Here is a 24,241-nt window from a genome sequence, read left to right as displayed (position 1 = left end):
CACAAGATCCATGAGACTATGGCTGAACTGTGATCCAATTCCATTAACCTTCCTATGCCCATATCCATTATTGCCTTTGGTTAACAAATCTATCAATCTCAGATTTGAATTTAACATTGATCTTACATTAATTGCCATTTGCAGAAGTGAGTTACAATTCATGGGATGGTACAAAGTGGTTATATTACAGGACAAGTAATCCAGAGGCCTGGACCAATGCTCCAGTGACATAAATTCAAATCCTACAGCAGCTGAGAGAGTTTAAATTCAAATCATTAATATATCTGGAATCAAAAGCTAGTGATCATGAAAATATCAGATTGTCATAAAAACCTTTCTGGGTCACTAATGTTCTTGAGGGGATGAAATCTTCCATCTTTATCTAGTCTGGTCTACATGCAACTCCAGACCCATATCCATGAGGCTGACTCTTTAACTGCCCTCTGAAATGGTCTAGCAATTCACCACTCCCTGCTCAAGAGCAATAAATGCTGACCTTACCAGTGATGCCCACATCCCAAAAGCTAATGAAAAATACATTTCTACCATCCTTTATGTGTAGAAATGTCTCCTAACTTCACTCCTGAAAGACCTGGCTCTTTTTTTTTAGACTACATCCCCTGGTCCCAGACTTTCCAATCAGTAGATGTAGTTTCTCTTTATCTACCCTATCAGTTTCCCTCAGTATTTCTGAGCAAATCATCCATTAACTTTCTAAATACCAGGGAATGCAACACTTGTTTGGTTAACTCCTTGTAGCTTAACCTTTGGAGTCCAGCTATCATTCTGGTAAACCTATACTGCATCCCCTCCAAGACAAATATATCCTTCCTAAGGCATGGAGCCCAGAACTGCTCACTGTACTTTGGATGTGGTCTATAGGGCTTTGCACAGCTGTAGCATAACTTTTACACCCTTGTATTCCAGCTCTTACAGAGAGCTAGCATGGAGACAATGGGCCAAATGGCTTTCTTCTGTGCTGTAACTATTCTATGATTCCATTACCCTTTTCTCTGCCTGCGTCCATGACAATTTAATGAGTTATATATATGGACTCCCAAGTCTCTTTGGCCCTTCACTTTTACCATTTAGAGTACTCTGTTCTCGAATATTATGTCTAATGTGGATGACTTCACATTTACCTGCACTGAAATCCATTTGTTACAGTTTTGTTCATTCACTTAATCTATCATTATCTCTTCATAATTTTATGAAAGTCACTTTGTAGTACAGAACTTGGGTATTGTTGTAAAGAGAGACATGTTGCCAAACTTTTTTGTCTTGCACTCATCAGGACAAACATAAGAATGCCAAATTTCAAACCATCACAACAATATATACTACAGGAGAAAATGGCTGCTGATTAGTTGGCAAGGTGACTCTGATTGGACAAGGAGATGCCATGGAGAAAGCAATGGAAAATGATAGGCTCCCCAAGCTTTCTGTTAATTCAAAAAAGGTGCAAGACTTGTGCACATTCCTTTTGTTTGCAGAGAATGGGTGCCTGTGTATGAATGTCTGTCACTTCTAGCAAGTGTTAATGAGCCATGTTACGAGCTCGGCTGATTATCTTAAATTAGTGGTTAGTGTAGCTATTAGCGCACTCAGGATTATTCAGTAAGTGCTGCCCAACAGTAGGCATCTTGAGTGTGATTTTCTGGTCCTGCCTGCCAGGGACTGGAAATTCCTGCTGGTCACATCCTAAGTTGCATCAAGTCCTATTGATCATCATTCCCATGCTCGCTAACCTACACTGGTTCCTAGTTAAGCAATGTGTCAATTTTAAAATTCTCATTCTTATTTTCAAATCCCTCCATGGCCTCACACCTCACTACCTCTGTCACCTCCTCTAGCCCCATACCCTCCAGGATCTCTGCACTCCTCCAATTTTGGCCTCTGGAGCAATCTCAATTTTAATCATTCCACCATTGATAACCATGCATTCTGTTGCCAAGGCCCTAATCTCTGGGATTCACCCCCTAAACCTCTCTAACTCTGTTTCTTCCTTTAAGATGCTCCATAAAGCCTGGCTCTGATTGCATCTGCAAATATTAAAAGAATTTAAGGAGGAGGTAGCAGATATTATTACATATATGTAGCAACTCATTAGAAAAGGGAATTGTGTCAGTGATCTGGTGGACAATTAATATAATTCCTATATTTAAAAAGGGAGATGGAATGAGTAGAAGAAGCTATAGATCAATTAACTTAGAGCCAGTGGAGGCTTTACTGAAACAGTTATGTAAAAGGACCTTGGCCAGAGCACAGTGTGGCTAGGATTTCCCAGTGATCGGGTGGGCGGGCCTGGGAGCAGTCAGGAAGCTGACAGCCACCTGTGATCGGACCCCGACCGTGATTTCACATTGGCTGGCCAATTAACAGCCAGCCAGCGTGAAACACGTGCTGCAGCGCTCAGCACTGCCAGTGGGGGTGGGGGGGGGGCGGCGCGGGAGGAGCACGAGCACGGAAGTTTGCACATACGCACAGTAAAAGCTCCCTGAGGCATGGAGCTGCCTCAGGGAGCTGAAGATTTTCCAAATAAAAAATAAAGATACTAAAAAACACGTCCTCTCATGCGACTCTGTCACATGAGCAGGGACATGTTAGAGCTGAGTGCAAAAAGCTTTTTTTTACTCATCGGTCGAAACCTCATCTTGCCCGTGGATGAGGTTTTACCAGAAATGCAAAGGCCACTTGGCCTTTTTGCCAGCCTACCAACCGAATGGTTGGATGGGCAGTGAAAAATTTGAATCAATTATGTAATTATGAGACTTAATAGGCTGCTTAATTGTCAGCGGGCGCGCTGCCGACTCCCATGTGTGCCCGCTGACCGAAATATAGTGCGAGTGCACGTTATTTTACGCTCGTTTGGGTGGGCTGCATGCCTGTCTGACGAGCACAATATTCTGCTCTTAGAGTACAATGCACAATTCTGGTCTCTGTATTATAAAAAGGATTTAGAATCATTGGAGGGGGTGTCAAAAAGATTTGCAACGATGATACCAGAACTGAAAGGGCACAGCAATCAGGTAAGGCGGATCAGGCTGGGGCACTTTCCATTAGTCAATAGGTGCTTGATAGGGCAGACATTGAGAAGATGTTTCCGCTTGTTCGAGAATTCAAAACTAGCACCGTAAGTATAAGATAGTCACTAATCGATCGACGAGGGAATTTGGGAGAAACTTCTTTATTCAGAAAATGGAGTTCATGACTACAAGGCATAATTGAGGTAAAAAGCACAGGTGCATTCAAAGGCAAACTAGATAAACACATGAGGGAGAAAATAGATAGAACATAAATGCCAGCTTAGACTGCTTGGGCCAAATTACCTGTTCCTATACTGAAAATTCTGTCTAACAAAAATAAGGAGCGGTCAGACACTGTGTTATTTTATCAGGATGCAGTGCTTAATGTTAAGTAACTTCCCAGGATCACCATCTTTACCTGAATCATAGACTGGGATTTCCGTGGCCGCTGGCATCGAGTGTGCTCGGTGGCGTGAGCGGACAATGTGGTGGGAAGGCCAGAAATCGGTCTCACGACATCATGAAAAAAGTTTGCAATCGCCCGCTCCGCCCGCCAATCAGCATATCATTGTAAGGCCAGCCCTGCAGAATCGCCCCCTGCACCCCCACTGGATCGTCTGCCCATGCCAGCCTGATTGCACACCAACGTGTTTCACAACAGTATATAAAAGACGTGCACTTGGCGGGCGGCACTTTGAGGGGAAACCAGAGATGAGTACACAGTAATGTTCCATAGCACTCGCCCGGGTCACCTGTAGGACTTCAAGGTTGAGATGTATTGGGGGTTGGTGGGTGGGGGGGGGGGGGGTCACAAGGGCTGCCCAGCGATTGAAGCAACGTTGTACAACCTTCTTGCTAAAGCTGGCCATGGAGCAGTCACTGGTGGAGCTGCTCACAGACCCTTGCAATGTCATCATCCCGGTTTGGACCAGTCTCTCCCAAACTTCAAACTAACTGCACAGCCTTGCAGCACAGGCTAGGAGAATGTCTGTACCTCAGCTGAGAGCACAGCATGAGGTCCAATGGGCAAAGCTGCCGCCAATCGGTTGGGTGGAGTGGGGTGGAGGAAGGTGGGGGTTCAGGCATCATTGCAGCGCATTAAACTCTGGCCATCCAACTGGTGGCCAGCTCTCTCCAGGATGCGTTAAGGGACCTTCAGACTTAACCAAGGCATTTTCTTAGTACACCCAATCTAAGCCACATGTCCCTCTGTTTCATCCTGCAGGAGGAGTACATCAGGAGGCTGGAGCTTGGTGAACTAGCTGTGAGCCTCATGGCTGACAGAGAGCGGAGATGACAGAGAAGAGAGTGACTGAGGCGCCTGGCAGTGCAGAGGGAGGAACAGCACCCTCAGGAAGAAGGGGCGGCTGGGGATCCCGCACACGCTGCCCAAGAGCCACAGCGAACCATCACTGGTCGGCGTCCAGCTAGACCCAATGTCTATAAACTCCGCCTTTCATTCCTGCAGATGAGAACCAGCATCGCCGAAGGCTGCACATGTCTAAGGAACTGATCGGTCATATCTGCCACCTGCTGCAGGATTTGGTGCCACAGTGACATGGAGGGTAACCACTCCAGTGGATGTGAAAGTGACTGAACGTGCTGTCCATGATGATCTCAACATCATGGATGTTCCACAGTGAATCTACCCGCAGCTCCAGCTCTGAAATGCAGTGAGTCAGTAGTTGCAGCTGGACACACTTCCTGCACACATGGTCACCAAGGACACTGGAAGTGTCCATGACTTCCCTCATAGTGCAGGAGGAGCATACCATGGGTACGAGCTCTGCTGCCATGATTTCCCTTTGTATTAAGCTCGTTAGTTACTCTCTTTAAAGAATACTAACTATGCTAGGACCTTTATTCCACTCCAAACACTCCCACCACAGTCCAAAGTCCTCACCTTATTTTGTTTAAGCTAATAGACTGCAGCAGTTTAATTAGTAGATAAAGTAGAAGTGGAAGTGCTCACCTGACCCTACTTACCAATCAGCTGCCTCCCCTCCGTCGCGTCACTTTTTGAATTGTTTCGTCCTCAAGCTGCTTTCAGCCCTGAGTCTCCCTGGAACTCTCGCTCTGTCCTCACTCTGCTTTCAGCCCCGAGTATCCCCAGAACTCTCACTCTGTCCTCGAGACATTTTTAGCCCTGAGCCTCCCTGGAACTCTTGCTCTGTCCTCGCGCTGCTTTCAACCCCGAGTTCAGCTCCCGCTCTTTTTAAATCTCCGCTCTAACTCTCAGCTCCCGCTCCTTTAAAATCTTACCACGGCTGCCACTCCTCTCGCATTGCCTCCCGGTCCCGCTCTGGGGGACCACCAGCTGTTTTATCTGCTTCCTCCTTTCACAGTGTAGGGGTAGCTGGGGGAGCTGGAGTGAGATCGAGCTGCCCCACACCCCTCATGCATACGTACTGTTGGAGGCCAACTATGGTATCAGCGTTGAAGTTGAGCCTGCACAGCAGTCCAGGAGCGATGTCCTGAACCAAGGTCTCCATAGCGGCTGCCACCCTACCAGTGTTGATCTCGGTGCTTTGGCATGCCGGCACTATCATCTCAGCCTGAAGGCAGACGGACTCCTCCATCGTGCCTTGCAATCTGAGGAGTGCAGCTGCACTCCTCAGATTGCAAGCACGATGGAGGAGTCTGTCTGCCTTCCTGATGTTCCCGAGCTTGCTATTGCTGCTCCAGCAACTTTGACATGACCAAGTCCAGAGGCTCATCATCTGACTCTGACTCAGCAATGTTCTGGCCTCCAGCGGTCCTCTGAGTGACGGGGACCTGGGAAGTCCCTGCCTCTGCCAGCTGTGGATCAGACAGTGCGATGTTCTCACCGGATTGTGATCCCGAGGCTACTCTAAAGCTAGGTCCCACCGTGGTGCTTGTCTCCGCACTGGTGGAGGGTGTGGGTGAGCACTGTGATGGGACTTCAAGGAGGGTGCCTTCAGATTCCTCTTCAGAGGTTTCTTTGGGGCTTAATTGGAGGCCCTGGGTCATGGACTCTGTCGGCTGTTTCCCAGATGTGCCTGTGAAAGCAAGGGGAGATAATTATTGAATGGCAGTGGCCTGTGAAACAGGACACATCACTCACAACATGGTTGTCTGATGGATGTTGCGCTGCTGGATCCTTGCTTGGTAGAGCATACCGACCTCACCATCAGCACAGGATCGGTCCAGATCCTCGCCAGCCAGCTGGATGGCTCTGTTTTCAAATTCTGTGAGGACCTTGATTTCAGGTATTCCTCCACCAGTCTGTGACATCTCCTTCTTGTTCTGTGCCAATTTGTCCTGCAAGAATAGAGATGGAGAGAGTGTAAGCAGGATGCCTGCCAGGCCAGATGATAAGTATGCCTAGCCTGTGGTGCCATGGACAGGATGAGGACAATGAAGGTTGTGTGTGAGAGTGAATGATGATGTCCCTTGAAATGGCAGTGAGTGAGGGCCCTGTGCATGTGTGATGGGTTTGTGAGTGTGTGAATTGAGAGTGATGAGAAGATTGGCGGAACGGAGGAGATCATTCATCCTCTTGCGGTGGCCGTCCTTTTTTGAAGGACATTGGCACTGACCATCACTGCCACTGCCTCCCAAGCCTGGTTGGTCACACAGCTGCCCATCCTGCGGCCAGAGTGGGGGAATATGACATTGTCGTGGGCCTCCACGGCATCCAAAAAGGCGTTCCAGTGACGTATCATTAAACCTGGGGTCTGCAGTCTTTTTGCCTTTCATGGTTATCTTCCCTGCAGTAATCCTGGGCTGCAGCACCGGGATGTGCATGCGCAGCTGGGCTTTAAATATAGCGCCCGGCATGGTGAAGCGGTGAGGTGTGATGACATGGTGGACAAATGAGGCCCGCTGCCATGGAAACGGCATGGTTCCTGGGAATAAATAATTAATGTGGTAAGTTTGGGGTGATACAGAGTGAAAAGCTGCCATTGCAGCTGGCTGGTAAAACGATGAGTGAAAATCTGGGATGATTCCGTCCATAGTTATCAGCATCTCCCATGGTTATTCCCCTCATTTTCTATTCTAGTACCACGGGGCCTAAGAATGGGAGGCATATCTTGAGAATTGAATCCAATCTTCTCCTTGCCAATATTTTTGCTATAATTGATCAGCATTTTGACAGATCAATGATAGCCCCTGTAAGTGGGGTTATATTTTATTGTCCTTCCTCTTTGCACTTGACTTTTCTGCTGCCTTCACATTCTCTTCTGTATCTTCCGTACAACAACCTGCATGGAACTTCTGTCTTATGCTGACTTGACTCAGCATAGCCAGCTCATCTCAGAAAGTTGCTGCTTCCATGACCTTTTTGTTATCTCTGTTGTTCCTAGGGTTCCAGCTCTGCTTACCAGATATTCATGATCTATGTGCTAATTCTCAGAGATATCGTCTGTAGATTGGGGGGGTCATGTTACACACATATAATACTAACATCTAAATCTGGAAAAACTCAGTAGGTCTGGCAGCATCAGCGGAGAAGAAAAGAGTTGACGTTTCGAGTCCTCATGACCCTTCAACAGAACTGATCTTTCTTTACAAGGAGAGGGAAATATAAGCTGGTTTAAGCTGGTGGTGGTGGGGGGGAGGGTGTGTGTGTGTTTGTGTGTGTGTGTGTGTGTGGGGGGGGTGGTGGTGTGGGAGAGAGAGAGAGAGAGAGAAGTTGGGGGGGTGGCGGTGGTGTTAGGATAGGAGCAGATCATCAAAAGATGTTACGGACAAAAGAACAAAAGAACACAGAGGTGTTGAAGTTGGTGATATTATCTAAACAAATGTGCTAATTAAGAATGGATGGTAGGGCACTCAAGGTATAACTCTAGTGGGGGTGGGGGAGCATAAAAGATTTAAAAATAATGGAAATAGGTGGGAAAAGAAAAATCTATAAAAATTATTGGAAAAGAAAGAAAAAAAAACAAAAGGAAGGGGGAAGAAAGGGGGTGGGGATGGAGGAGGGAGCTCAAGACCTAAAGTTGTTGATTTCAATATTCAGTCCGGAAGGCTGTAAAGTGCCTAGTTGGAAGATGAGGTGCTGTTCCTCCAGTTTGCATTGGGCTTCACTGGAACATTGCAGCAGGCCAAGGACAGACATGTGGGCAAGAGAGCAGGGTGGAGTGTTAAAATGGCAAGCGACAGGGAGGTTTGGGTCATTCTTGCGGACAGACCGCAGGTGTTCTGCAAAGCGGTCGCCCAGTTTATGTTTGGTCTCTCCCACCTATTTCCATTATTTTTAAATCTTTTATGCTCCCCCACCCCCACCAGAGCTATACCTTGAGTGCCCTACCGTCCATTCTTAATTAGCACATTCGTTTAGATAATAGCACCAACTTCAACACCTCTGTGTTCTTTTGTTCTTTTGTCTGTGACATCTTTTGATGATCTGCTCCTATCCTAACACCCCCCCACTCCCCTCCACTTCTCCCCCCACCCCCACCCCCCCCCAACCTTAAACCAGCTTATATTTCCCTCTCCTTGCAAAGAAAGATCAGTTCTGTTGAAGGGTCATGAGGACTCGAAACGTCAACTCTTTTCTTCTCCGCCGATGCTGCCAGACCTGCTGAGTTTTTCCAGGTAATACTGTTTTTGTTTTGGATTTCCAGCATCCGCAGTTTTTTGTTTTTAACATCTAAATCTACCTGTCTACTGCTAGCAACATGCCTCCAATACTGTCTGACTCCAACATCAGGGGATGGGTGAGTCGCTATTTTGTACAGCTCAACATGGACAAATCTGATTTGGTTTTCAAAACTACTCTTGCCTGCTTCTTGAGGACGTTAATCACTGGAGAGAAGTTAAAGAGAAAGGATAAAGCAATAAGTAGGGTAGTGATGCCAACTAGAGTGTGACAGGGAGGGACAGCATATACAAACTTAAAAGAGTGCACTAGCAGATAAGGTCAAAGTGTGAAAGAAGTGTGTAAAAAGACAGAATTAAAGGCTCTGTATCTGAATGCATGCAGCATTTGTAACAAAGCTGATGAATTGATAGCACAAATAGAAATAAGTAGCTTCTGATGGTCATTACAGAGAATAGTTGCAGGGTGATTAAGGCTGGGACCTGAATATTCAAGGGAATTTGACATTTTGGAAGGATAGGCAGAAAGGAAAAGGTGGTGGAGTAGTTTTGTTTATTAACAGGTGAGATTAATACAGTAATGAGAGACAACCTTGGTTCAGAAGAACAAGATATAATCAGTTTAGGTAGAGATAAGAAAGTCACTTGTGGGATTAATTTAGAGGCCGCCTAACAGTAGCTATACTGTAGGACAGAGTATACATGAAGAAATAATGAGGGCTTGTAAGAAAGGTACTGCACTAAACATAAGCAATTTTACATATAAATTGGATGAATTAAATTGGCAAAGGTAACCTGGAAGATGAGTTCATAGAGTGCATTTGGGACAATTTCTTAGATCAATACATTCTGGAGCCAACCAGGGAGCAGGCTGTTTTAGACTTGATATTGTGTAATGAGACAGGGCTAGTTCATGACCTTATAATAAAGAAGCATCTGGGCAACAGTGATCATAACATGATAGAATTTCACATTCAGTTTGAGGTGAGAAATGTGGGTTTAAGACTAGTGTATTAAGCTTAAATAAAGGCAATTACAAGGGTAGGAAGGCAGAGTTGGTTAAAGTGGACTAGGAGAATGGGTTGAAAGGTAGGATTCTGGAGAAGCATTGGTAGGCATTTAAGGAGATATTTCATATCTCTCAAAGATATATTCAATTGAAAAAGAAAGTATCTATGAGAAGGATGCAACATCCAGGGCTAACTAAGAAAGTTAAGGCTAGCATCAATTGGAAAGAAAATGGGTGCAATGCTGCAAAATTTAGTTATAGATCAGAAGCATAAGCAAATTTAAGGAACCAGCAAAGAATGACTAAAAATAAGGATGAAGGAATTAGAGTAAAAGAGAAAGCTAGCTAGAAACAAAAAAACAGGCAGTAAGAGCTTAACAAGTATACAGATAGGAAAAGAATATCTAAAGTGAGCATTGGTCCCTTAGAGGGTGAAACTGGGGAATTAATAATGGGAAATAAGGAAATGGTGGAACAGATATGTTGCATCTGTCTTCACTGTAGAAGGCACAAAAACATCCCAAGAGTACTTGAAAATCAAAAGATAAAAGGGAAGGAGGAACTTAAAACAATCACAAATCTTGGGGAAAGGTACTGGGAATACCAATGGGACTAAAGGTTGACAGGTTCCTTGGACCTGATGGTTTTCATCCTAAGGTCTTAAAAGAAGTGGCTGCAGACATAGTAGATGCATTGGTTGTAATCTTCCAAAACCCTCTGGATCTTGGTAATTTCGCAGAATATTGGAAAACCGCATATGTAACACCATTATTCATGAAAGGAGGGAGATAGAAAGCAGGAAACTGTAAGGCCAGTTGGCTGAACATCTGCCATTGGGAAAATGCTTGAATCCATTATTAAGGAAGGGCATTTAGAAAATCATAATACAATCAGGCAGAGTCAACGTGGTTTTGTGAAAGGGAAATCATATTTGACTAATTTATTAGAGTTCTTTGAGCAAATAACAGGCAATATGGATAAGGGGGAACCTATGGATGTGATGTACTTGGATTTTCAAAAGGCATTCAATAAGGTGCCACATAAAAGGTTATTACACAGGATAACAGTTCATGGTGTTGGGCGTGATATATTATAGAGGATTAGTTAACTAACAGGAAACAGAGTTGGAATAAATGAGTCATTTTCAGGTTGGCAAACTGTAACTAGAGGAGTGCCACAGGGATCAGAGCTGAGGCCTTAACTACTTACAATCTATATCAATGACTTGGATGAGGGGGAGTGTATGATAACTAAATTTACTGGTGACGCAAAGATATGTAGCAAAGCAAGTTGTAAAGAAGGCACAAGAATCTGCAAAGAGATATAAATGGTTTAAGTGAGTGGGCAAAAATTTGGCAGATTGAGTATAATGTGGGAAAATATGAGGTTATCACCTTGGCAAGAAGAATAGCAAAATAGAATATTATTTAACTGGAGAGGCTATAAAAATCTATGTCACAGAGGGATTTGGGTGGCCTGGTGCATGAATCAGAAAAATCTAGCAAATAGATACAGCAAGTGGTTATGAAGACAAATGGAATGTTGGCATTTATTGCAAGAGGAATGGAATATTAAAGTAGGGAAATGTTGCTACAGCTGTACAAGGCCTTGGTGAGTTCCCATCCAGAGTACTGTATACAGTTTAAGTCTCCTTAATTAGGGTGGGATACACTTGCATTGGAAGCAGTTCAGAGAAGGTTCACTAGGCTGATTCCTGGGATGAGGAGTTTGTCTTATGAGGAAAGGTTGGGCCTATACTCATTGGAGTTTAGAGAATGAGAGATGATCTTATTCAAACACATAAGATTCTGAGGGGACTTGACAGGGTGGATGCTGGGAGGATGAAGTGGGTGGGGGCGACTTTGGAACTAGGAGGCACAGTTTAAAAATAAGGGGCCTTGCATTTAAGATGGCAATGAGGAGGAATTTTTTCTCTCCGAGGATCATTGGACTTTGGAATTCCCTTCCCCAGAGAGCAGTGAATGCTGGGTCATTGAATATATTCAAGGCTGAGTTAGATTTTGAATCAACAAGGGAGTTGAGGGTTATGAGGGGCAGACAGGAAAGTGAAGCTGAGACTGTCATTTTATTCAATGGCTGCTGGCTCAGTGTTTTGGGTGGGGGCGATGAATGGCTAATCCTGTTCCTATTTCTTATGATCTTATTACCTTATGTTCCCTATGACCTGGAAATTGGATCTCATTGTCTGTTTTATGCCTGTAAGCAAGTGCAAAGAGATGGATCTTGAGACCAACATCTCATGCCCAAAAGAACATCTGAAAGCCATCCAACCCATTGTAGAAACAGGCCATTTTTCAGCCATTCCTTGAAGGTATCTAAAACAGACATCAGGGCTCTTATGCATGTAAACAAAGTGCTAACACATGGTTAATTGCGAGAGTCACTCTGCCCTACTCAGGTTAGGAACAGCTACTGCCATCAGAAGATAAATAAGGTAAGTTATTAAAAGCATTCTGTTGCACAGAATCTTGACCACTTCTTTGCGATCATTGCCAGTGAGACAATTAACATTGCTAAGGCCCATTGCCTCTTCAGGGCTGTTCTCAAGCCTCCTCCTTGGATTCTGTTTGTGAGCCACTGGTCATTTGCCCAAAAACAGGCCTGAACCTTTTCCTAGAATTGTTTTCGATCAAACTTCAGTCTTTTTGTGTGTTAACCACCTCTTCTCTTGTAACAAATTGTATTTAAGCTCCATTGACAGTTGCTCAAAAAGTTTTGCTAAACAGTGCAAAAAGAAGCAATTAGAATTGTAATAGTTAGGCAGTAACTAGGTGTAATTATTGCTGCAAAAAGATAATTAATGGAATTGTTTTCTGGACTTGGATAATTGTAGTTCAATGAGATAAAAATCAAGAATAGAAGTAAAAAGATAAAAGGTTTACCCAATTCAGTAACAAATGTGACATCATATCAGTAAATTCTGATGATAAATATGGCCTGTCATGTTGAACATCTAAAATCAGCATCAGTTTCTATTGTAGAAGCTGGACTCTTCTGAATGTGTCATTTCCATTATTCTTCTATCCAGCTGTTTTGTGAGATCCTCCATTCTGAGAAATAATTGTATCCTGTGAACAATTTTAAACATGAGAAAATCTATTCAGCCCATCAATCCCCATCAATCCTTTTCCATCTGGAGACCGTGTCTGATTAGTTCATCATTAACACCTCATGCACCCACCACCCCCCATCTGTAAATCTACCTTAGGGGACATTGCTTTAATCATCAGGCCCCACCCGCACCCCCACCCATCCAATTTTTACAAGTATCACCCAAAACTCCACCAATTCACTGTTCAGCTATTTGACCAACCTCTGAGACCAAAACTGTTTCTAATTGTTGATTGTGATAAAATCTTATGCATTTTGTGCTTCAATCCTTTTCAGAAAATGTACTGCAAAACTTCATTCTGCTGAAAATGAGCTAAGTTACCAAATGTTTTTTATCATTCATGGGATATTTTTGTCACTGGCTAGGGCAGCATTTATTGCCCATCCCTAATTCCCTTGAGAAGGTGGTAGTGAGCTGCCTTCTTGAACTGCTGTAGTCCATGTGGTGTAGGTACACCCACAGTGCTGTTAGGGAGGGAGTTCCAGGATTTTGACCCAGCGACAGAGAAGGAATGGCGAAATATTTCCAAGTCAGGATGGTGAGTGACTTGGAGGGGAGCTTCCAGGTGGTGGTGTTCCCATCTATCTGCTGCCCTTGTCCTTCTAGGTGGTAGTGCTTGTGGGTTTGGAAGGTGCTGTCTCAGGAGGCTTGGTGAGCTCCTGCAGTGCATCTTGTAGATGGTACATACTTCTGTGGCTGTGCATTGATGGTGGAGATAGTGAGTGTTTGAGGTGGTGGATGAAGTGCCCATCATGTGGGTTGCTTTGAAGAAACTCAACACCATCCAGGGCAATGTTGTTGGAGACACATTCATTTAAGCAAGTGGAGAGTATTCCAGCTGACTTCTGACTTGTGCCTTGTAGATGGTGGATATGCTTTGGGGGGGGGGGGGGCAGTCAGGAGGTGAGTTACTCACTGCAGAATTCCCAGCCTCTGACCTGCTCTATATTTATATGGTTGCTTCAGTTAAGTTCCCGGCCAATAGTACCCTCAAGATTCTGATGGTGGAAGATTCAGTGATGATAATGCCAATGAAATTCAAGGGGAGATGGTTTGATTCTCTCTTATTGGAGATGGTCCTTGCTTGGCTCTTGCATGCTGCAAATGTTACTTGCAATTTATCAACCCAAGACATGGACTGCTTCAGCTTCTGAGGAGTCACGAATGGTGCTGACCATCATACAAACATCAGTGAACATCACCACTTCTGACCTTATGATGGAAGGAAGGTCATTGATGAAGCAGCTGAAGATGGTGGGCCTAGGACACAGAGTCATGGAATCTTTATAGTGCAGAAGGAGGCCATTTGGCCCATCAAGTCTGCACTGGCTTCTGAAAGAGCATTCTATGTAGTCCCACTCCCCTGCCTTATCCCTATAACCTTGCACATTCTTTCTTTTCAGATAGCTATCCAATTCCCATTTTGATAACTCAAGCGAACCTGCCTCCACCATCCTCTCGGGAAGTTCATTCCAGACTCCAACCACAGGTTTGTTTGCTGTCTTCCATCTTTCCTAACTGAGGTTTCCTACCCACGGTGGTTGACCTCAGCCATGTCTGATCCATCTCCGAAGCCTCTGCTCTCACACCCTCCCCTCCCTCCCAGAACCCCTTGTCCTCACTTTTCACCCCACTAGCCTCTGCATTCAAAGGATCATCCTCTGCCATTTCTGTCAACTCCAGCATGATGCCATCACCAAACACATCTTCTCCTCAACCCCCCATCAGCATTCCATAGGGATCATTCCCTACAGGACACCCTGGTCCACTCCTCCATCACCCTCAACACCTTCCCATGCAATCATAGAAGGTGTAACACCTGCCTCTTAATCTCCTCCCTCCGCACCGTCCAAGGGCCCAAACATTCCTTTCAGGTGAAGCAGCGCTTTACTTGCACTTCCCTCAATTTGGTCTACTGCATCCGCTCCTCCCAATGTGGTCTCCTCTACATTGGAGAGACCAAATGCAGACTGGGTGCTTTGTGGAGCACCTTCGGTCTGTCCGCAAGCATGACCCAGGCCTGCCTGTCGCTAGCCATTTCAACACCCTACCCTGCCCTCATGCCTACATATCTGTCCTCGGCCTGCTGCAGTGTTCCAGTGAAGCTCAGCACAATCTGGAGGAACAGCACTTGACAACCTTCCGGACTTAACATTGAGTTCAACAACTTCAGACCTTGAACCCTTTCCTCTACCCTCATTCCCCTTTTTAATCCCCTTTTTCTACATTCATTTTTATTTTCTATCCACTTATTTTAATTTCATTCATTTATCTGTGGTTTTACCTCCTTTTTTAAATTTCATTATCTATCCTTTTTGAAAGGATGGGAACAGAACAGATGGGGCTCTTGGAGAGTTAAGGAACAGGAGGTGGGCCTTTCTGGTAGGAACTGAATCTGGAAAAATTGGGTTGGGTGGAAAGATTTTTGAAAGACGTTGGAAGTTTTAACCTGATGTGGCAGGGAGAAGTGAGCCTGTCTAGAGAGCTGGGAGATACTTTGGGACTGTTCTTGCAAAGCTACATATCTGCCAGAAGTATGATGTCTAGTGAAAAGAGTTGTAAGACATATCTCATAGTTACTTAATGCGTAAGGGTCTTTTCTTTAATTTGATGTATTAGTTGCTTGTCATGCAATGGTTGATTTATGTTGTCTTTAGTTTGTTTGTTTCAGTAAAAGTCTTAAAATGTGAAATTTTGTCCTTTGATTATTTCTATCAGTTTGTAGGAAATACATTTCTTTTTAAAAGTTATTGATGTCTATGGGGATTGTAACACAGAGGGTGGTGGGAATCTGGAACTCACTACCTGAAAGGGTAGTAGAGGCAGATGCCCTCATAACATTTAAGAAGTATTTGGATGTGTGCTTGTGATGCCATGGCATATAAGGCTATGGGCCTAATGCTGGAAAATTAGATTAGAATAGTTAGGTACTTGTTTGACCATTGCAAACTCGATGGGTCGAAGGGCCTTTTTCTGTGCTGTAGGCCTCTATGACTCCATAACTCTATGAAGGCACTGGATAGTGCAAGGCTATGGGCCCTGACAATATTCCGGCAATAATACTGAAGACTTGTGCTTCAGAACTTGCCGCGCCCCAGCCAAGCTATTCCATACTCCCTCCCAACTGTATACTACTATGCCATCACCTCTGCTGGGCCTGTCCTGCCGGTGGGACAGGACATACCCAGGGATGGTGATGGTGTTGTCTGGGACATTATCTGTCGGTATGATCCGACAATGTGGAAAATTGCCCAGGTATGTCCTGCACACAAAAAACAGGACAAATCCTACCTGGCCAATTATCGCCCCATCAGTCTGCTCTCCATCATGAGTAAAGAAATGGAAGGGGTCATCAGCAGTGCTATCAAGTGGCTCTTGCTTAGCAATAACCTGCTCACTGAAGCCCAGTTTGAGTTCTGCCAGGGCCACTCAGCTCCTGACCTCATTACAGACTTGGTTCAAACATGGACAAAAGAGCTGAACTCCTGAGGTGAGGTGGGAGTGACTGTCATGACATCAAGGTAGCATTTGACTGAGTATGGCATCAAGGAGCCCTAGCAAAACTTGAGTCAATGGGAATCAGAGGGAAAACTCTTTGCTGGTTGGAGTCATACTTAGCACAAAGGAAGATGGTTGTGGGTGTTGGAGGTCAATCATCTCAGCTCCCGAACATCATGCAGGAGTTCCTCAGAGTAGTGTCCTCAGCCCAACCATCTTCAGCTGAATCATCAATGACCTTCCTTCCAACATAAGGTCAGAAGTGGGGATGTTCAGCATCGTTTGTGACTCCTCAGATATTGAAGCTGTCCATGTCCAAAGGCAGCAAGACCTGGACAATATCTAGGCTTGGGTTTACAAATGGCAAGTAACATTCGTGCCACAAAGTGCTAGGCAATGACCATCTCCAACAAGAGACATCTAACCATTACCCCTTGACAGTGAGCAGCATTACCATCACTGAATGCACCACTATCAACATCCTGGGGTTGCCATTGACCAGAAATTGAATTGGACTAGCCATATAAATAGTGTGACTACAAGAGCAGGTTAGAGGCTGGAAATCCTGCAGCATGCAACCCACCTCCAAGGCACAAGTCAGGAGTGTGATGGAATACTCCCCATTTGCCTGGATGAGTGAAGCTCCCACAACACTCAAGAAGCTTGACACCATCCAGGACAAAGTAGCCCGCTTGATTGGCACCACATCCACAAACATTCACTCCCTCCACCACTGACACACAGTAGCAGCAGTGTGTGCCATCTACAAGATACACTGTAGGAATTCACCAAGGCTCCTTAGACAGCACCTTCCAAACCCATGACCACTCCCATTTAGAAGGACGTGGGCAGCAGATAGATGGGAACATCACCACCTGGAAGTTCCCCTCCAAGCCACTCACCAGACTGACTTGGAAATATATCGCCGTTCCTTACTATCGCTGGGTCAAAATCCTGGAACTCCCTACCTAACAGCACTGTGGGTGTACCCATACCACATGGACTCCAGCGGTTCAAGAAGGCAGCTCACCATCACCTTCTCAAGGGCAATTAGGGATGGGCAATAAATGCTGGCCCAGCCAGTGATGCCCACATCCTGTAAATTTATAAATAGAAATGCGTTGGAAGCAGTTCAATGAAGGATCACTTGCTGATTCCTGAAGGGGAAAGATTAAGCAGGTTGGCCCTATACACATTGGAGTTTAGAAGAATGAGAGGTGATCTTATTGAAACATATAAGATTCTGATGTGACTTAATAGGGTGGCTGCTGACAGGTTGTTTCCTATTGTCGGGGAGTCTAGAACTTGGGGCACAGTTTAAAATTAGTGTGTCTCCAATTTAAGATGGAGATGAGGTTGAATTTCTTCTCTCCGAGGGTCATTAGTCTGCGGAATTCTCTTTCCCAGGAAGCGGGGGGCTGGTTCACTGAATTCATTCAAGGCTGAGTTAGATGATTTTAGATGGCCCGAGAATCAAGAGTTATGGGGGGCAGACAGGAAAGCGGCCTTGAGGCCACAATCAGATCAGCCATGATCTTATTGAATGGTGGAGCAGACTCGAGGGGCTGAATGACCCATTCCTACTCTTATTTCTTACAATCTTATCATTTATCGCGTATTCCCTTGCCTTTAGTTTGTTACCTTTGTTTGACTTCCAAAAACACATTACATCACACTTCTCCAGGTTGAATTCCATTTGTCACTTCTCTGCCCACCTGACCAGTCCATTGATATCTTTCTGCAGTTTATGGGGAAGATTTTTCCCTTGTTGTGCCCATCAAAGGTGAAATGCCCGCAGCAGTGCTCAGTGCTGCCTGTGTGCAGGGGTAGAGGGGCAAGCACGAACTTTGTGCATGCACATGGCTGCACACTGGAAAAGCTCCCTAGGCACAAAGCTGCCTCAGGGAAATGAAGAGTTTTAAAAATTAGAAAAAAGATTTAAAAAATGTTATAAAACATGTCCTCTCATCTCTGACTCTGTCATATGAACAGGGACATGTTATAAATGAAATGTAAAAAGTTTTATTTTATTTTTATTTGCTGTTGAAAATCTCGTCCCGCCCATGGATGAGGTTTCCTTAAAAATACAAAGGCTGCTTGGCCTTTTCGCTTGCCCACCAATCATTAGGTTGGACAGGCAGTGAAAAATTTGTCTCAATAGTCTTGTTAATGGCCTTAATAGGCCACTTAATTGTTGGCAGGTGCACTGAAATATCACGAGTGCGTGATGATGTCGGGCCGCTCGCCCGATGTCATCGCGTGTCATTTTATGCTCAGATAGATTGGGCGCACTCACCCACAGAGACATAAACTCTTCCCCATGACTTTCTTCTTCACAATCAACCACACAACCAATTTCCATCATCTACGGACTTCTTAATTATGCCCCTTGGGTTTATGGGTGATTTAGTTAAGTCCAAAGCTAGAGTCATAAATCTGAACAATGAAAGCAATGTTGGTAGGATGGGCAATGGGCTAAGGTCAATTGGGAAACTAGATTGAAAGTCGTGACAGCGGATAGCCAATAGCAAACATTTAAATAAATAATTTATTATTTGCAATGATTATGCATTCTCTTAAGGAATTAGAAACCTCAGAGGAAAAGAGATTCAACCATGGCTAACAAGAGAAAGTAATGATAGTATTAGATTAAAGGAAAGGGCTTCTAATGTTTTCAAAAAAGTAGCAAGCCTGAGGATTGGGAGAATTTTAAAATTCAGCGAAGGATGACAAGGAAACTGATATAAAGAAAAGAACATAGACTGAGAGTAAACTAACTGGAGACATAGCTTCTATATTCTGTAAAAGCTTTTATAGGTAGTGAGGCAATGTGAAACAGGTCAGCATCACTGTGAAGAGACCGGAAGGGATGTGAAGCAGGTCAGCATCACTATGAAGAGACTGGGAGGGGTGTGAAGCAGGTTAGCATCACTGTGAAGCAGACCGGGGGGGGTATGAAGCAGACCAGGAGGACCGCGAAGCAGGTCAACATCACTGTGGAGAGACGGGGAGGGGTGTGAGGTGGGTTACATCACTGTGAAACAGACTGGTGAGAGTTGCTGCTGCTTTTCCTTTCTCCAAAATTAGACCTGGTGTTTGGCAGGAAACCTGGCGAGAGCAGAGTGGAGCTTAAAACAGCATGGAGGGAGCAAATCTTCACTCTGTGAGTGGCAGAAAAACAGCAAGAGAGCAGGCTCTCCGCACCACCAGGAGGCAGCCGGGGGTTCAGAGCCCATGTTCAGAGAGACAAATCGAGGTGTGACATCACAGGGAATCTGGTGGTGATTGGCTGGTTAGGATTTCCTATTGATCTTATTTGCACGAGGGAATTAATTGATAAGTTTTATCTTTTTTTAAAGTAAGGTTTACTCCTATCAGTAAGTTATATTAAGTATTATTAAAGTTTATTAGTATTGGTAAAAGATTATTAGGAGTAGCAAGGTTTATTAGCAGTAGCAAAATAATTAACTAACAGAAAAAAATAGGGCTGCTCCAACCTCTGTGCAGTGTGGGACACTTACTATGTCCTGGATAACCATTTGTGCAGGAAGTGTCATCAGTTTCAACAGTTTGAGTTTTGGGTTTTGGAACTTGAGCAGCAGCTGGCCTCACTATGGTGCATCCATGAGATTGAGTGCTTTGTGGATAGCACATTTATGGATGTGGTAACCCCGCAGCTTAAGAGTGTGCATGGAGACGGGGAATAGGTGACAACCAGACAGTCAAGTTGAAACAAGCAGGTAGTGCAGGAGTCCCCTGAGTGCATTCCACTCTCCCACCAGTATTCAGTTCTGAACGCTGAAGAGAGTGATGGTTCATCTGGGGAGTGCAGCTAGAGCCAAGTCCATGGCACTACAGGTGGCTCAGCTATACACAAGTACAAGGAAGACTGGAGAAGCAATAGTGATAGGTGATTCGATGATTAGGGGAATAGACAGGCATTTCTGCAGCCACAGGTGTGAATCCAGTCGGGGACATTGCCTCCCTGGTGCCAGGGTCAAGAACATCATTGAGTTGCTGCAGAACACCCTGAGGGGGGAAGTTGAACAGCCAGCACTTGTAGCACACATTGATACAAATGACATAGGTAGAAAGAGGGATGTGGTTCTGCAGTCAGAATTTAGGGAACTAGGTAGGAAATTAACAAGCAGGTCTCAAAATTAGGAATCTCCAGAATACTCCCAGCACCACGCACAAGTGAGTATAAAAATTGGAAGATAAAGCAGAGAAATGCCTGGTTGTAGAGATGGTGCAGGAGGGGGGAGTTCATCTTTTTGGGGCATTAGGACTGGCCCTGGGGGAGCTGGGACCTGTACAGGCTGAATGGGTTGCACCTAAATAGAGTTTCTTCATGGTGGAAGATACAGAAAATCTCCCAAAAATACTGGGGAATCAAAATGAGAAACTGAAAGAAATTAGTATTAATAAATGTGTAGTACTCAACAAAATCAGTTGAAGATTGATAAATCCCTGGGACCTGATGATCTACATCCCAGAGTGGTTATCTTTCAAAATTCTACAGATTCTGGAAAGGTTTCTGCAGATTGGAAGGTAGTAAATGTAACCCCACTGTTTAAGAAAGGAGGGAGAGAGAAAATGGGGAACTATTGACCTGTTAGTTGGACACCATTAATAGGGAAAATGGTAGAATCAATTATAAAGGATGTGATAACTAGACACTTAGGAAATCATGATATGACTGGGCAGAGTTAACATGGATTTATGAAAGGGAAATCATGTTTGACAAACCTGTTGGAAATTTTTGATGATGTTACTTGTAGCATCAATAAAGGAGAACCAGTGGATGCGGTGTATTTGGGTTTTCAGAAGGTTTTTGATAAGGTCTTATGCAGGAGGTTAGTGAACAACACATGGGATTTGGGGTAATATACTCACTTGGATTGAGAACTGGTTAACAGACAGAGTAGGGATAAATGGATCATTTTCAGGATGGCAGGCTGTTACTAGTGGGGTACTGCAAGGATCAGTGCTCGGTCCATAGCTATTCACAATCCATATAAATGATTTGGATGTGGGGACCAAATGTAATATTTCCAAATTTGCTGATGACACCAAACTGGGTGGGAATGTAAGTTGTGAGGAGATGCAAGGAAGCTTCAAGGAGATTTAGATAGGCTAAGTGAATATAATGTCAATAAGTGTGAAGTTATCCACTTTGGTAGAAGAAACAGAAAGGCAGAATATTTCTTAAATGGTGAGAGGTTGGGAAAAGTTGATGTCCAAAGGGACCAGGGTTTCATTATCACTAAAAGCTAACATGCAGGTGCAGCAAGCAATTAGGGAGGTAAATGGTATGTTGGCCATCATTGCTAGAGGATTTGAGTATAGGAGTAAAGATGTCTTGCTGCAATTGTACGGGGCCTTGTTGAGGCTGCACCTGGAGTAGTGGGTATACAGATTTAATCTCCTTATCTAAGGAAGGATATACTTGCCATACAGGGAGGGCAACAGGCTAATCCCTTGGATGGCAGGATTGTTTTATGAAGAGAAATTGGGGGGAACTGGGTCTGTATTCCCTAGACTCTCAAAGATTGAGGTGCGATCTCATTGAAACATATAAAATTCTTACAGGATGTGACTGGTTAGATGTGGATAGGGTGTTTCCCCTGGCTGGTGAGTCTAGAACCCCCAGGGGACACATTCTCAGAATAAGGGGCAAGCCATTTAGGACAGAGATGAGGAGGAAGTTCTTCACTCAGAGGGTGATGAATCTTTGGAATTCTGTTTCCCAGAGTGTTGTGGAGGCTCAGTCATTGAGCATGTTCAAGACAGAGATTCTTACAGAGTGTGTAAGATTTCTGGCGATTAATAACATCAAGGGTTTGGAGAAAGTGGCATTGAGGTAGAAGAACAGCCATGATCTAATTGAATGATGAAGCAGACTCAATGGGCCGAAAGGCCTACTCCTATGTTCCCATGTTCCTATGTTTGTGAAAGGATTGAGAATAAGAGAATGAATTTAAAGTTATAGGCAAAAGAAGCAAAAGTGACATGAGGAAAGACTTTTTCACACAGTGAGTGGTTAAAGTCTGGATTGCACTGTCTGAGAGTTTGGAGGAGGCATATTCAACTGAGGCATTCAAAAGGGAATTAGACTGTTATCTGAAAAGGAAGAATGTGCAGGGTTAAGGGGAGAAGGTAGGTGAATTGCTCATTCAGAGAGGTGGAGCAGACACAATGGGCCGAATGGCCACCTTCTGCACTGTAACAATTCAGTAATTCCATGAGGTATGCAAAAAAGGAAGAGATTAACAAGAGTAAATATGGATCCCTCAATGACAGAAACAGGGATAATTATAATGGGAATTAAAAAATGGTAGATATTAAATAGATACTTTGTATCTGCCTTCACAGTAGAAAGATGTGAAAAACATTTCAGAAGTAGTGGAATGAAAACGAAAGATTTAAGGCTATTAGTATCAGTAAAGAAACAGTACTAGAGAAACAATGGGACTTAAAAAAACCCAAAAAATTCCCTGGACTTGATAGCCCATAACCTAGGAGCATAAGAGTGGTTGATACAGACACGTTGGATGCATTGGTTTTAATCTTCCAGGATTCAATAGATTCTAGAACAGTCTTCTTGGATTGGAAGTTAACAGAAATAACATAGCTGTTCAAGAAAGGAGAGAAAACAGGAAACTGCAGGCCAGTTAGCTTGACAACAATCGTCAGGAAAATTGCTTGAATCAATTATCAGGGGTGTGATAACAAGGCACTTAGGAAAACATGATATTGCTGAGCAGAGTCTAAATAGATTTAGGAATGGAAAATGGTGTTGGGCAAGTCTGTTTAAGAGTGTTGAGGATACAGTTAGGAGGAGGGAGAAGAATGGGCTGCAACCGTTCAAGAAGGCAGTTCAGCACCACTTTCTCAAAGGCAATTAGGAATGGGCAACAAATGATGGCCTTACCAGCAATGCTCATATTCCATGAAAGAATTAATAAAAAAAGGGGAACCAGTGAATGTACTGATTTCCAAAAAAAGCATTTATTAAGGTGCCACAAAAGAGGTTATTATACAAAATTAGGCTGATGGGATTGGAGTAATGTATTAGCACAGATTGAGGTTTGGTCACCGGCAGAAAACAGAGTAGGACATTTTCATGTTGGCAGGATCAGAGCTTGAGCCTCAACTATTTACAACCTGTATCAATGACATAGATGATGGGACAGACAGGACATGTCAAGTTTGCTGATACAAGGCAAGGTGGGAAAGTTAGTTGTGAAAAGAATGCAAAGAAGCTGCAAAAAGATTTAGACAGGTTGGGTGGGCAAGAAGGTGCCAAATGGGAGTATAATTTGGGAAATTCCACTTTAGTAAGAATAACAGAAAAACGGAATACCTGTATTTGTTAAATGGTGAGAGACTGGGAAATGTTGCTATTCAAAAGGACCTGGCTGTCCTTGTACATGAAAGTTAACATGTGGGTACAGCGAACAATTAGAAAAGCAAATGGCATATTAGTCTTATTAGAAGAGGGTTGGAGCATAAGATTAAAAAAAAATTCTGAAATTATATGGGGACTTGTTTCGGACACACTTTCTTAAGAAAATATATATGTATTGCCTTCGCGGGGTTAGGTGATTGAGAGGTACTCTCATTGAAACATATAGAATTCTTAAAGGATTTGATAGGATAGATGCTGAGGGATAAGTCTGCTCTGACTGGGAATCTAGCACTAAGGGGTCACAGTCTCTGAATAAGGATTGAGTTGAGGAAAAATTTCTTCATTCAAAAGTTTGTAAGCCTTTGAAATTCTCTTCCCTTGATAGCTGCTGATGCTCAGTTGTGGAGTCTATTCAGGTCAGGGATTACCAGATTTTTTGATACTAAAGGAGTCAAAAGATATGGAAGTTGGGTGGAGGTCGGGAATGAGGTAAAAGTTCAGCCACAATCTTCTTGAATGGTGAAGAAGGCTTGAGGAAGTCCTTTATCTTATGTCACCAGATGTGACTGCTAGATGGAAATCTTTCAGGTGGCCAAAAT

General features: G+C 44.0%; 1 long non-coding RNA gene across 2 annotated transcripts in view; it reads right to left on the bottom strand.

The window, feature by feature from the left end:
• LOC121281296 overlaps nucleotides 1–24,241 on the bottom strand; it is a 32,578-nt gene that overhangs the window by 3,544 nt on the left and 4,793 nt on the right. Inside the window, exons 3-4 of one of the 2 annotated variants that reach the window (XR_005943853.1) lie at nucleotides 12,504–12,689; nucleotides 6,251–6,308 (exon numbers count right to left, since the gene is read on the bottom strand). This is a non-coding gene — a long non-coding RNA (uncharacterized LOC121281296). Of the gene's footprint in view, nucleotides 1–6,250; nucleotides 6,309–12,503; nucleotides 12,690–24,241 lie in introns of those variants that run through there. The other variant, XR_005943852.1, reaches the window with a different exon arrangement.

The sequence above is a fragment of the Carcharodon carcharias genome, chromosome 8, assembly GCF_017639515.1.
Source record: "Carcharodon carcharias isolate sCarCar2 chromosome 8, sCarCar2.pri, whole genome shotgun sequence".
Taxonomy (NCBI): Eukaryota; Metazoa; Chordata; class Chondrichthyes; order Lamniformes; family Lamnidae; genus Carcharodon; species Carcharodon carcharias.
The sequence above is the reverse complement of the archived record's forward strand: the minus strand, read 5'-3'. Positions and strand labels throughout refer to the sequence as shown.